Source organism: Cyrtonyx montezumae, unplaced genomic scaffold (assembly GCF_038088225.1).
Source record: "Cyrtonyx montezumae isolate F1298 unplaced genomic scaffold, pur_monq_1.0 scaffold_3, whole genome shotgun sequence".
Lineage (NCBI taxonomy): Eukaryota > Metazoa > Chordata > Aves > Galliformes > Odontophoridae > Cyrtonyx > Cyrtonyx montezumae.
Window position 1 is genome coordinate 152,644,296 of NW_027072034.1, and position 16,290 is coordinate 152,660,585.

Consider the following 16,290-nt stretch of genomic DNA (forward strand, 5'->3'; position numbering starts at 1 on the left):
TTGTGCTAACACTGCCTGGGAAGTAACAAAATAATGGACAAATGTTATCTGTCTACATGAGCAGTTTTATTAGATCAAAACTACAGTGTTGAAGTAAATGTTCTGATACACACAACACTTTGTCCAGCACTGTAGAGCAATGAGAGGATGCAAACTGTATTCCTTTGTAATGAAGATAAACCGGAAGATGCATTCCAGGACTGGGCTCAACATGCTTCTACTGTTATTGGGCACCAGCCCAAGAAGTCAGACTAGAACTAATCCAAAATAAAACTCCTGGAAATCATACAGCATAAATGTCAGGTCTTGTTAATGGTATGTGAACAGATGAAAATGACTATCTGATCTCCTGGCAGTTTAAGATCATAGAATTATAGAATTGTAGAATCACTGAATGGTTTGGATTTGATGAAATGTGAAGAATCATCTAGTTCTAAACTTCCTCTCATTGTCAGTGATGCTTCCTATTATATTAGGTTGTTCAAAGCCCCATTCAATTTGGTGTTGAATGCCTCCAGCAATGGGATATCCACAGCTTCTCTGGGCAACCTGTTCCAGTGTATCACCGCCCTCAAAGTGAAGAAATTCTACCTAATATCTAATCTAAATCTACCTTCTTTCAGTTTCAAACCTCTATCCCCTGTCTTATCACCATATACTCTTTTGAAGGGTCCCTCTCCAGCATTCTTATAGACCCCTGTTAGGTACTGTAAGGCCTTTTTACTTTAATCTCCCAGAGCCTTTTCTTTTCAAAGCTGAATAACTCCATTTCTCTAGTCTGTCAGCCTATCTTCAAAGGAGAGATGCTCCAGTCATCATCATGGCTTCACAGAAGTAGAAAAGAAGTAATTAGGCTCATAAAACTGTTAAAGAGTGTGCATAGGTAACTGTGTTGATCCAATAGACCACTGATTGAATGTAAAGGAAGAGACAACTTTAAATAAATCAACAATGATTTTTTTTTCTTTTTTTTTTTTTTTTGGAACATGGCAACATTTATGTTGACGTGTAGCCCTGTATTTCTGCATGTCCACCTCAAGCTAAAAGATTATTTGACATAGATATTATTTGACATAGATCTACTTGGACCTTCATTGTGTATGTAATTTTTAAATGAAAAGATATAACATATTTTTTAGGTAGAGAAATAATTTCACATTTTATTCAGCCTGGAACTGTACTGAAATAGAGTTATTCACAAAGCGTTGTTCAGAGGACATCAGTAGATCTTGCATTCAGTTCCCATGTTCAGCTTATCAGACTGAAACACTCAGCAGAATGGAAACCTGTCTGAGAAAGATTACTATCACTTGTCATTTTTGTGGAAATTTGCCATTTTCTCCTATAAAAGGGATATGCTTGATCAAGAAGGCCTGCCAACTCAAAGTATATATTTATAAATACATAAATCTTGATCAGCCATAGCTGGAAGCTTATTACTTTGTGGGTTGAACACCCAACACATAACCAATTGACTTGACTGTTTGAATAGCTGTAAGATGGGAGGAATTATTTTGTACTGTGGGTTATTTTTTATTTATTTCAGTTCAAGAGCCAGTAATTTTCCACAGCTAATATCCTGTTTTTAAAATATCTTCAAATGGTTCTCCTAAAAATAAAATCATATACTCACACGTCTTTTACTGATGCTTAACTTTTGGAAAGACCTAGTTCTAAACTTGCATCCTTACATTCATTCTTTCCACAGATATTCTCAGGAATTTGCCTTTGGATAAAGACTTCTTTGAATATTTTGCTCAGCATGCTTTCAGAATCTAAAGTTATTCTCTTATAATTTCTGTAGCTGAGCAACAACCTCAGCCTAAAAAAAATATAGTAATTGGGTGTATTTCCTATATTTACTAATTTCACAGTTTTACTGAGCAATTATTCACCATCTCAATTCTCAGTCATTTTTGTGTTAAATTAATATTTATGAAGAGTGCTGTCCTGTTTAAAAGAAACAAGAAATAAAAATAAAGCATACAATAAAACAAAAATAGAAAATACCAGAAATTCAGAGAAAACTAGTGAAACATACTACTAAAAACTGTATGTTAAAGGGGTACAAATGTAAAGTGCTTAAGATTGATGCATAGTGAAATTGAGAAATATAATTTCAGATGACTTTTCTTTTAGGACAGGATATGAGAAAAGTGAGGGCAAACCTACAGAAGGATGTTTCAGAGGAGCTAGAAAGAACAAACAAACTGCCATATTGAAATAGGAAGGTGCCAATGACTTTTCCTGTGGAAATGTTGGCTGATGTTTACAGACCATTTCAACTTTACCTCCACAGTCACAACTGAAGCAGAAATTATCAGTTTATGAAGCAGTCTTTCCATCATCTGTTGAGCCTGAGGATCTTCATTTAGCTCTAGAAGTGACATCATGCTGAGAGGTACATGTGTGCTTTAGTGCTCAAGTTTACCTCAGTATTGTCGAGAGGAGAAACAATTAGTCCTACTCATAAGAAGCAACTTTTATATACAATCATAGTTGTTGTTGTTGTTTGTTGTTGTTTTTCTGTTTATGCTGCCAAAAGATTATCACAAGTAAATATTAAAATTACCTGGAAAGAAGACTCAGCCCAAGTGTTTTACACTGACCACCTGACAATAAAATTAAAAATTGGACTACTGGAACTATTAATGTTCTGGACTGGATTTGGCATGGAACAAATTTTTAAACTGCTGATATTCTGCAAGCTGTGAATGTGAATCCAAATTTTTATTCTGTAAACTGTACTAATTCTGGAACGATATTCCTCATAAATGTATAGTTTTTCCCTGTGTTATTTGGAACACAGACAATAGAATATATATCTGAAGAATAAAAAAAAAAAAATGATCAGCAGCAGTTTTGAGGACTGTTTTCAATTTGCATCGTGTCAGCTCAGGCTACCCTTCATCCCTGTGGAATTTCCACAGACATCCACGTTTAATTGACCCCTTGGTAGCAAAAAGTTAATTTAATTTTCTTGATCTTTTGTCTACTGCAAGAGACTCCCAAAATGCAACTTCTTTTCTGACTGATATGTGTTACATCTCTTCACTTTATAAGTAACATATAACATCTTAGTCTTGAGTTCTTTCTACTAAAGGTAATATGTTTATTAACTCCAGATAGTGAAAAAATAACTTCAGTTGTCACTGAATATTTTGGAATAAAATTCTTTAATTGTTTCAATTAATTAATAACTATTCTTTATATCGTCTTCATTCCCTTTATCTCAAGTTTGTGTATATTATTAATTGATTAATTTAAGATTTTATTTGCAAAGATATTTTCTATTTTGGAAAACTGCCTGAGGCTTATGATTTTCAGTCTTTGGTGAGGAGATTCTGAGATATTGGTGCACTGTTTCATTTTGCCAAAAAAGGACTAGCATCATCTCAAGTTGATTTTAAAATTTTCAGGGGCCAGTATATAAACACTGGGTACATCCAGAAACTTGGTGAAATTATACAAGAAATTCTAGTGCACAATGAACTAATGTTCTAGCTCAACTTTTTAAAGGTTTTGTGAAATTTGTTTAACAAATATTTATGTTTGTTAAATATATATATTAATATTTTATATTATTGTTAAAATATATTGTTAAAATTATATATTGTTAAATATATATATATATTAATATTTATATTACCCAGGGAATAAAAGAGCACCCTTATATAGAGAGAGTGACAATATAATTTCTTAACTATAGCTGCTTTTCAGTTTCTCTGGAGATGCAGTTCTATTTAAAATAACTTCTCTGATGTAATGTATGCAAATCAAGATATGTCTCAAATCTCTCCATTTGTCCTTTTCAGTTTTCACCTCTTTTCTCACCTCAGTGACATCCCTCTCCTGTGTCTTTCTCTCCTCTCTGGATATCTTGGTATGTATCTGTTGTCTTGGTCATGAGGCTTAAGCAGGCCTTCAAGATTCCTAAGTTAGGTTCTTTTCACCATAACATTAGTCATCTGCTGGTGTTAAGTCTCAAAAGCCTATCTAAGGCTATGCTGAAGATACATGTCTTTGTTAACCGAAAAGGAAGTTTAGATGTCTATGCTTTATAGTACAGTTTAGAAGTCTAAACATACTTAAAGTGATAAACTTAATTGTGACAGACTTGAGTTACTCTGGTTTGTGTAGAATGCAATTGCTCTCCCTAAAACACTGACAATACAATAACTACCAAAAACTGTGTTTCCTACGTACAGTGCCATTTCTTCCAGTTTGCAGCTAACAGTTAGGATTATGAATTCTTTTTTCTTATTTCATCAGCAGTCTATTTAGTTTCCAAGTCCAGTAGAATGCAAATTCTTTGAATAAAAGCTATCGGCTTGCTTGTTTTCACAACAACTGCTGGGGTGAATATACAGCTTCTTTCTGCTTTCTAAAACATGATTGCTTTATTGAGAGGCAAAGGTTCAGGGATGTCAAGTCAAAGACGCTTTTTTTTTTCCTAAAAGGTTAATTTAGCGATTAAATTAATTTAAAAAGTACTCAAGAGATCCAGAGTCAACTCTTTGTTTTTGCAATATTTGTTCAGGTCCCTTCATTTTCACTTTCTTTGAGGCTCAGTTTCTCCAATAAGAAAAACAACAAATGCATTGCTTTGTCATGTCAGAGGTATGCAGAAGTAGTTATGGGGTCTACAGTTTTGAACTCTGAAATACAAAAACCTCCTAGATAGCCAGTCATCTTAAAAAAAATGATAAATGTAACTTCAAAATATTTTACATATTGTACCATTTATTCTTCCTATTAGTTCATTCCCTGCTTAAACAGTAGCAACACAAAACTAAAATGAAGACAAACAGTTTAGGCCCCAGTCTCAAACACTGGAATACAATTTGATCGAAATTATTTTCTCTTTCTTTCCTTTACATAAAGTTTTTTAAAGGAATATGAAGTTTTGAAATCAAATAGTGTTACTCCTTTTTCTACAGAAATCTGTTAGCAGAGAAGGCACATTTCTGAGACCAGCCTTTATTTCTGTATTCATGTAGACCTTTACACGTTATGTAATAAATTTGACATGAAATGTACTTTTTTAATCAACATTTGGTCTATGGTAGTATGGGGGTGCTACAAGGCTTAAATTACTATAAATATAACAATTATAGTTATAATAATAACAAATTTTAAATTTAACAGAAGTAGTGTGGTTTTTTTTATTAAGTTCAGTAGAAATACAAATAATTTCCTTATAGAGAAAAAAAATGAAAGCAGCTAAATACTAGAGCATTAATCAAATAACTTTTTCATGATAGTGTTTTTAATCTGTAACAGAATTCACTTTCCAAAATTGTCAACTCTCACTTTTTTACTGAGAGTTACTGATATTTGGAATAAATCATATCACCATATGTTTTCTTTTTTATTTTCTAATCATTCTCTCATACTGCTACTTATACATTTTTCTACAGAATCGTTTAATTCAAAGCTTATCTTCAGCATTTGATATTGAAGACTTAAATTAAAGTTACTGTATGATAAATTATTTCATTCCAAAGGTTCTGGTTTCATAAATTATCTATTGAAAAGTTTTACTGAAGGTAGACATTAATAGTAATTAGCACTCACTCAAGTAATGAGGAGACAGAATACAGATTCACTATGTAATAATCCCATCAAATTCTAAGGGTACACTGATAAAACTTCACAGGTTTCTAACATCTTACTTTAATAAAAATAAATAAATAAATAAATAAAGCACTTTTCACCATTTATGTTTTCTCCACATATATGTAACTTTCTTTTTCATGGTTGCATAAATAGACCTTCTTTCTAATTGCATTTAAAATAACATGAAGCATTAAAATCACATTAAAACATGTATATAAGATAACATTGTATTTGTGATTCTCCAAACATATAGAAATTTTGATCATTCTTAAATATTTCTTTATAGGAAACAGTAGCATGAGCAGAAAATCTTTACCATACACAGAGTAATTGATTACTTAGGGAGCAGTTTCTCCAAATTATCTTGTACTGGGCTCTTCTCTCATGGAAATCATTCAGCCTGCTAGACCTTGTGGCTGGCTGACTACAGGAGCCTGAGTAACTTTTAATTGCTCTTGAGAGTTCCTTTACTATGGAGATTATAGTGTGATATCAGTGTGTATTATGGTGCTTCAGCCATCAGGATTCCTGTTTGGCAAAACTGCTGTCGCATTTTCATAAAGCATCTGAAGTGTACAGGACGATATGAGACAAATTTCTGTTACATTATCTTTCCTTATGCTATGCCAAAGTAGATATGCTTCTACCTTGAAGAAAGCATGAAGTCACTGAAAAAGTATAAAGTTGGGAAAAAAAAACCTATGAATCAAGTTAAAAAATAGATTTTTCTTGATTATGGAGAAGCACTAACTACTGTAAGAAAATAAACATGTTTCTTTTATTTCTGTACATCTTCACACTTAGAATGTTGAAAGCACATGTTCTAAGCAGGCAAAAGAATTTCCATGCCCCTAAAATCCGATCCTTTTCTTCATTAGTGATTCTTGGTATTTTAGCTCAGATAAACTCCAGATTTTTGGTCTATGTGTGCTAACTTTCAACAGTTCCATGAAACTCAAGTTCAATAATTTTTTAGACTACTGTAGTACATTAAAAAAATGTTTTCAGAGTTATATTCAATATCTGATCCTTGAACTTTTACATAAATGGCACTGTGCTGTTTATTCAACATAACATTTTCAGTTTCTGACTTCAGCTCCATCATCATTATTTAATCACTTGGAATGTTTCATACAATGTAAATCACAAACAGCAATGCCCTGTTGCCTTCCCTCCATCAGCTTGTGGTAGCAATTAATCAGCAACATAGAAGATTTTTTCATAAAGTACTTGCCAATAGAGAAGGATGTTTCATTTGAAAAACAGATGCCCTTGCCTTCTCAACCACCTCACTAAGAAACTTAGCAGAGTTGATAGATATGCAAGAGAGTGAAGTAGGGAGAAAAATGTCTGATTGCTGCTGGTACCTACTATGTACTGAGAGGCGGAGTGGAGTTTTGATTTGCCAAAATTTTCCTCCCCATATTAGTAAATAAGCAATTAATGACTTAGAAGCTACAGTCTAGCACCTAGACATTATAAGAAACTGATCAGAAAAAGAAGAGCTGAGATGTAGAGTTAATGTTGTGAGTATTATAATGAATTTAATATTAAGTAAAGACTAGTGTATACCATGCATAACCTCTAACACTTTTTAGACATTTAGAAAATAAATATTCACTTTTAAATGACTTTTAATAAAATAAAATATGTTCAAATGACTGGGTACACTGGACATTCAGGACAGGCCAATCTTCTGTTTTAGGTAAAAAAGAAGTGAAATTTTAAAGAAAGACCAGAACAGATTCAGAATCACACTGGTGCCCCTTGAGGATATAGTGATATGATTCCAGTCTTTCTGAGTTACAGATAATTTTTGATAAAATAACTGACTAGATTCCTCAACTTACATGGGAATAAATAAACATGAAGGACATAATTATGTAAGAACACGAAAATTTTTATTTTCTGTCAGTGAGAAATGTACTGACAAAAAATGTTTATTATAGTGAATCACACTTATCAGGTCTAGAAGATTTTTGTTTACTGTGGGGAAAACCAGATAATTCCAAGAAAGGTGCAAGAAAATTAATGAGAAATATGGAGTAACTTTTCACAGAACTAAATTCTTGGCTCCTTATTGGATGAGTTACCAGGCAGAATATCTATATTCTCATATTAATGGGGAAAATCAGTCAGAAAGTACTGAAGCATTCTATGCTACTTATATCCAAAAGATTAAAATTGCTTTTGCCTTACAGTACATTGTCAGATAGCTTAAATGCACTAAAATCTCCTTATTATGCCAAGACCTGGAAAGAGACATCTCAGAGTGCAGTGGAAAACTGAATTAATTGCTGACAAGAAAGATCTTTGCAGTTGTTTTGATTATAATTGTGATTTTACTCAACCATGAGTTTACATTCCTAGGCAGAATTAATGTCTGTTGATCAGTCTTAAAAAAGACTGTGTAATCTTTGGGAGATGACAGAGAGAAATTTATAAACCTTCCTGAAAACAGTCCAAAAATATATTGCCTGTTAAAACTGGCAAAGTAAGTATCAGACTCTTACCTCATGCTGCCCTGAATTAGATCCTTAGTTCATAAGTAGTCTCATTTATTTCCCTTAGGCTATTCCTGGACACAGGTGAAATTCAGTCTAATTAAAGGCAATATCATTTTTCAGAAAATATAAATAGAGCTTCAAATGGTATCTGATGCTAGAAAACTGATCCTGAAAAGAGTGCTGTTGTCTGCATGTTTTCTTCAGTTCTTCAATTTGTACAGTGTAAGTTAGTTAAGTGCTGCTAATTCTAAAAGATTTGCTCTGATAATTCCAAAGCTAAGGTGTCGGTAAAGATTATGTATTACTGTAACACCATCATAGGCAATGAATGAAAACAAGTCAACATGTTCACATAAGTTAAGATTGTTTAACAACAGGATTTCCAGTGTTATGAATAAGCCTTTGCAAAATGAGAACAAAAATATTGAGAATAATCTAATCTTGTGAAAAAGACAATGATAATCCATGACAACAGATTTGTGAGAAAAAATTTAAATATAACCATGGCCCCTATTCTTAACACAATTATGTTACAAATTAAGAGGACATTTTCTACTCCCCAGATCTAAAAGCCTTCAAAATAATTTTAGAATATGTTTTGGAAACTGAAATTCAGTTACATGTAATAATTATCTTCCTTATAGAACAATTATTTTTATATTGAATTGCATCTGAATTATATACATTCTGAATCATGAAGGTCAGTTTATATGAGTTAATGACATTTGAGAAGTTTGTAAATGACATTTTCATCAGAGAATTCTAACGTAGTCTGACATAGCATATGTTTTCTCTCTTCTAAGATGTCAATACTTACCAAGCTGGAGGCAGAGCTTTTTGAATAGATGTTGATCTCAGGCCTTCTGGAATTTTCCAGAATGTTAAATCTTTGTGATCATGCCTATGAGATACAAATCAATATTTAAGTCTACTTCTGTTTTACTTTTTTTTTTTCTTAATTACCACAGAGGATTTCAGTGAAGACTCTGCTGTGTCGGCTATCCAGAGCAGCATTCCTGATGTTTGCTATGATAGCTATCTTGGACTTACCTAACATATTCTTTCACTGTTATAGCTACTTTTCAGGACACTTGGGTGTACTTGGCGAGCATTGTACATTATAACTGTGAGATCCCATAGAAACAGTTGTAGAGGCATTAGGGAGAGGCTGGCACTTCCTTATGTGTGACTGGGAAAAGCAGTTTGTTGCCTAATGGGTAACATACTGCACTACAGAGTACAGCTACAAGGGCTCTTTTAATAAGACTGATTTATGTAAAAACTGATTTATATAACAGCCAATCATCCATCTGAGGAGCTTAACTTCCAAAAGGATTGTGGAATACAAAGCCATTCTTTGGCTTTAAGGTTGCCGCCAGCAACATGTAAGAATAGACTGTAAGTCAGATGGAAATTAGGAGAAAAAAAATGATTTCGTACACAGAGCAAATCTCCATTCCAGATGAAAGTATTTTTTTTCATTCTTCTTTTCTTTCTTTCTTTTTCTTTTTTTTTTCTGATTGAGTACAGATCCTAACTAACATGATTTTAAAGCAGTGAATTATGTTATAATTGTAAACTCAGAATATAACACGCTGCATCAGGACCTAAAAACACAAAAATGTACAGCAGTGTATAACCAAACAGAAAGCATTGAAAGTGTGCATTGATTTATTTTTAGGACTTTGCATACTGAGTACTATGAATACTATGCATCCCTGTTCAGCATCAGTTAGACTGCTTTCAATATGAAAAAAAATTTTGCTAGGAAAGTAATAAAGCAACATTCAAAAAAGTGCCGTGTATCCTTTTCCTTTTTTGCTTATATAACATTGTTTTGTTCAAAGTCTCTGTTAAAAGAATTCAGTGAAATCTTTATGTGCTAAAGCTAGCTCAAAAAAGAGGGCCAAATAACTTCTAGTCAGTGGTGTATCAGTATGATAAACAAGTCAAGGCTATGATTACATAGTCAAGGCTACTCGTGCTAGTAAACAACTGAAAACATTTTGCTCAGCGTTTAAGAAAATAAATCTGTGGACTAAGTGTATGAGCTTAGCATTAGGACTGTGATTTACTGATTGGGTTAATTCAAATTATTCTTGGCTGATAAAATTAGTTAAAAACTGGCTAAAGTTCTTGGCATATAAAGATATTAGCTGTGTTGTAGTATAATCTCTCAATGAAAAAAAAAAAAGAATGAGAAGACTTAGAGAGAGAAGATTCATAAATATTATGTAATAAAGACTGTTCATTTATATTTTGTAAAACTAGTACAAAAAATTAAGCTCCAGATCTGGGAAAGAAATTCTGCATCAGACAAGAAATGTGCCCTTTGTTCCTACTTAATCTGGACTCCTTTCTTGTTTTAGAACATTGATTTCTGCTTGTCAGAGTTAATCCCCAATTGTTCCTACCTTAAAAGCTATCTAATTAAACTTCTTCCTCTATCAACCACAAACACTGACTGATTCAATACATTCATCCAAAGAAGATGAGGAAGGCTGTGATTTGAGAGAGATCAAAGATATTTTTTTCTTTTATTTCAGAAAGATGCAGTAAGTAATTTCAGATATTAAAGGCTTGCTGGGTAAAATCCTAACATTTTAAAATTGTACTAAGTGGACTTGAAAAGCATTAGAAAAAGCACAGCCATCATTTGCATTTGACAGATTTAGATGTGATTACATTTTTGCAGGAAGTTTAGAACAGGTGAGGAGTTCCAACAGGGATTTTTATACCTAGACAAAAGCATTTTTGTTAAAATTTCATTCATTATTCATTATCACTGTAAAATATTCCTACTGATCAGTGCGAGAAGGAAAGGAAATGCTATAAAGCTCCTCCAATAACTCTGCCTGTTCTTGATTAGTTAATATTGCTAAAAAATTATCCATTAATATTTTTGGTAACAAGAACAACCTTCCAGTAGCCTACTGGAAACTGAATGCTAGATGTTCTCATTTTTTGCTCTTATCCCATAACACAAGAAGGTATTACAGTCTGAACGACAGAGTTTGATTTTCATACTTTAAATTGTAAAGTTCATGCACTCAGCTGTAGAATTATTTAATTTAATTTTTATGTATTAATTTAAATTTTATGTACTCCTCATAACAGTTTCTATCAAAATAATCAGTGTTGTAGTACTCTTCCCAACTGCCAGAACTGAGTCTTTGTTATAAGATGAACTCAATAGAATTACCACAACCACGTTAATTTTTATTATATAGAGAAATCCAGACATAATTTTAAGTTTCTCAAATATTGGTACACAAGTACATCACTATGAAAATAAGCTTATCTGTTGTGGAAACGTTTAAAATGCAGTATGCATTGTTTTAAAGGGAGTAGAAGAGGAAGGAGAGCGAAACAGGACTGAGAGATTAAACAGAACAGAATGAAGCATTTTCCCTTTTAGAGCTATAGCATCTTTTATATTTCATCATGCAAGTGATTGTGACTGTGCTGCAAAAGCTCAATTAGACATGAGCAAAGATTCTTCCTGTACTGATATTAAACTGAGATGGAGTTCACTCCCACATAAAGCTATTTCACTTTAGAATTCAACGTGGATAAAGCAACTTTTATGAACCTTCCAACTGAAGAAACTTAGTAAAATTCTGACAACTTTAATAGCAATTGTCACTTCATACATATATAAATTCATAACTTGATGTTCTTTCTTTAGCCTTCTAGAGAAAGATGTACCTAGAGAATTCTAAGTGTTTGGAATCAGATCCACAATGACATATGAGTTGAAATACATAGGCTATGTTCTTGATGTCAGTACCATCTCTGTTACCAACACAAAGGTATCATAGAATCATAGAATGGCCTGGGTTTAAAGGGCTTCAAAGATCTAGTTTCATCCCCCAGCCATGGGCAGGGTTGCCAAAAACCAGAAAAGAGCCACACCCAGCCTTGTAAAAAAAAAAAAAAAAAAAAAAAAAAAAAAAAACCACAACATTCCTTCTTATGTTAAATGCTCTGCATATATTTACATATACTGAGCCTGTAATAACTGAAATGTCAAAGGTTTTGAATTCACCCCTATTAATTTTTTAGAGGTTGAAATTGCACAAAGAAAAATTAGGCAGGAGGCCTGGAAGGGATTTAGTACAGGATTAGTAGCACTGTGCAAACAGAAACTAAAGATGAGTTTTGTCTTGCCTATTTCTTTATTTGTTAAAAACAGACTTCAAAACTGAAATCTCAAGGCCTCTTTTGAACAATTAAAAAATTTAGGAAGGATAGCTCAAAAATCACTGGAAGTCCACACTCTGAGTCAGTATTATTTTTAGTGTTTAGTTCTAAAATATTTTTAGCAATCAGTATTACTAAGAGTTAATGTAATATAGTTCTGTTATCTAACAGTTTCAAAAGTTTGAAATATATAATTTTGATTTTTGATAAATTTTGATAATTTTTTTGTCACAGCCTATTATTTTTATGAAGACTTATGAGTACTTTTTTGAGTATTTAAAAATGTATTTTATAGAACTCTTTCCTAAAATGGTTCAGATTAAATTTAAATGTTGGCAAAAAGCAGTTTTTAAAAAAACTATGCAAGTTCTAGAACAAAGAATCAGTGAAATAGCTGCAGAAATGAAAATAATAAAATTTAAGGTTTGCTCACTTGGAAATTGCAGTTGAAAACTAGAAGCTTTCATTTAACTCATTTTATCATTTCTTTTTTTTTTTTTTTTTTTGAGAAAAACAATGTTCATCAAGGTCTCAATGTGTTAGATGACGCAACAGCGAGTAGTTCCTTGTCTTGAGTAAGCACAATGAATTCAGGAGCAGTAATTGCAGATCTGGGGAAATAAGAAAGTGCTATTAAGCTGGAGTATAACTGATATGTCATGCAATTCGTATACAAGACACAAGTACAGGGTAACATGTTGATTGTGAATTTCCTTTTTTACATTTCAGCCTTATTCTTAAGGCTTGTGACATTGTAGATGCTTTCAGCAAAACCAGGGATAGTTTGGAGGTATATAATACTCCAAATCCTCTTCTGCCATATGAAACAATTGTGCTTCTAGGCTTCAAGCACCAGAACTGTTTCTTCGTGTTGGCAAGTGTTAAAATCTGTGTTAATGTCTGAAAACATACCAGTTCTTTTTCCTTTTCTATAAAAATAATTACGTAATCAGAACTGAGTGTTTTTCCATATCCTTGTAGACACTAGTGCTTGTTCATAATGCTGGTAGAAGTTTAAAGATTTGTTGCCCTGAAAAGCTCTTTCTGTGGAAGATCCAGTACAGTTCAAAGAATTTTCTTTCTTAGTCAAATAGAACAGGCTATACTGGGCTAAGTGTTTATTTCCACCTCCTTTCACTCATGCCAATTAGCACCTACCAGTGAACACAAAGACAGATGGTGATTGTCACTGAGGGCTTTCTGTCAAGAATTTCCCTTTCCTAAGTAGGAGAAGTGGGGAGAGTGGGGGAAAGGGAAGGAAAGTTGTATAAAACCTGCTTTGTGTTTTTACACAGAGGGACTCAACAAGAAATTTTATGATGTTATCATAGCTATTCCTAAAATAAGAATTCTATTTAAGCAGGATAAAGGTTCCATTCTTCATCTTATTTTTAAAATTTTGCATAATATGAGTCTAAACTGATTTAGGTCAGGTATCTTGGCAAAAATAAAAAAGATCTTTGGTATTTTGTCTGACTGCCTTCAAATTACAGGCAGTTTTAACACTAATAAAAAATTCCTGATTTCTAGATTTAGAAATGTAACTATTATTTCTACAAAAACTTCACAAATCATTGCATTGCAAGTAGGACTCCAGCCCACTCTTGTCATGGTAATGACTGTACTGGGGCCAGAAATTTATCTGCAGTAATTAAATTGTTACTAGTTATAATGAATAGGAACAAAAAGTATATTACACTAAATAGATTTACATAATCATCTTACAGCAGCTCAAAGAAATATTATCAAATGGATAAGATGTAAGCATAATAAAGATTTAAGTGACACAGAATCATAATTTTCATATCTTGACTAAACTTCACTTAACAAATTGCTCCTATGTCTGTTTCACTGTTATGAGGATGCCTTATTACTTTCCTATCTTCTGTGTCATCTTGATGTTTGTTCACTATTCTTTCTCCATCTGCAACTGAATTTCAATTATGGAAACAATGACATAAGCTGTAAAATATAAGTGTTCTTAGGTCTCTGGATAAGAGTTGATAGTTGAAGAAATGTCATTAAATACAATATCTCTCACTGCACTCTGTCTCAACATTTTTTCTTCTAAACATCATGTCTTGCTACATTTACCTTATCTGCAAGCATAAGTAGTTTTTCAGAAAATAGTTGTGTGGATTAAAAATTAAACCCTTGCTAGAATTTTTTAACAAAAAACCTCTACATAAGTTGATAGAGGTTAATGGGACACAAAATAAAGATCATATGGATGGAAGGAATGAATCTTTAGCATGTATACAGTTAGAAAAGCTTCATCGTAAGGGAGTCAATGTTGAAATCAATGTTGAAATGCTGAGCTATTGAAGTTGGAGCAGAAGGAATGTTCGTTACTATTTGTATTTCAGAAGACATCTATGTGTAGTGCAAATATTTGGAGGAACCTAAATTGTGTACTGATTACTAGGAGACTATAGCCTTGCACTTTGCTACTGAGTGGATTATTTTAATGTGCCACCAAAGAATTCTTTAGAGTTAACATAGTTGTATAAAGTTTTTAGTGTATGTGTGTACAAATAGCCCATAGTCAGAAATTAGATTTAAAATACTTAATGGTGACTCTAAAGTATGTACTGCAGTTTTTAGAGTGACCCTTAGTGAGAATCTGGAGGTGCTGTTAAGAAGTTTATAGATTGTTAAGAGCTGCCTCTGAGAAACAGCCATGATGAGGATGGGAGCTTGTGGCTTAAAATTAGGGACCAGACCAATGAAGGACATATGGTGGTCAGAGTCTACTACAAGTAGCCTGGTCAGGAGAAGCCTGTGGAAGAGTTCTTCTTGCTTCAAAAGCGAGAGTTGTCATGCTTGCAGTCTTTCATCTTGATCAGGGATTTCAACCACTCAGATGTCTGCTGGGAAAGCAACACAGAGATTACTTGAGTGTTTTGAAAATAACTTCCTGGTCCAGGCACTGTACAGATCGACCAGAGGTGCAATGCTTCTAGACCTGGTGCATGCCAAAATAGAGGAGGTTAAGACAGGAAGCAGTAGCTGTATCAACCATGCTACATCATGTTCACCTTGGGCTTTCAGAGGGCAGACTTTGGACTGTTTAGTACATACCTTGGGAAAGTTCTTTGGGAGGCAATCCTCCCACTGTAAGTGCAGAGCAAGTCAGAGACTGAAAGTGAAAATTCTTTACTCTGAGGATGGTGAGGCACTGGAACAGGTTGCCCAAAGAAGTAGTAGCTGCTCCATCCCGGGAGAAATTCAAGGTCAGGTTGGATAGGGCTCTAGGCATTATGATCTGGTGAGTGGCAATCCTGCCCATGGCAGAGGGATTGGAACTAGATGATTTTTAAGGCTGCTTCCAACCTAAGATATTCTGTGATTCTTCTCCTAAGGAAGTCTCCATAAAGATAAAAGCATAAACTCCAAAAATGAAAATCTTTTATTGTAAATATTTCATTGTCACAAGGCCATTAGGAGGTTGATACTTATACCAGGATTATGGTGATGTTGTTAGGTAGCAGCTGCTTTGATCCTGGTGTGTCTTATTGCCACTCCTTAATTATGTTTGATTATTTTCATGGTGAGATGAGGTACACATTCAGTTCATAATATATTTTTCCTCTGAGTAAAGAATTTCTTGTTCTTCTAAGGTAAAAGTTGTGCATAAATATCCATTGCAAAATAGACTAGATTGAGCTGTGTGTTGTTGCTAAACACTGTCACGTAAATACTTCTAGAAGCACATATTATACTCATGTATTTACCATTTTATTCCCATTTGTAGAGTATAAAAGATAGAAATCCCTTAGTTTTGTTTATTTTATATTATTATTATATGTCTTTTTTTACCCTCTCCATTATTTTAAAGACATCTTAGAGAGCTTCTGGTCCTTCAGTGAAATATCCCAGCCTTGGAAATTTGACCTTTTGTGTGTACTTTGCAGAAAAGAAGTAGATTCATAGCTTTTAAGGCCAGAAGGGACCATTTGAT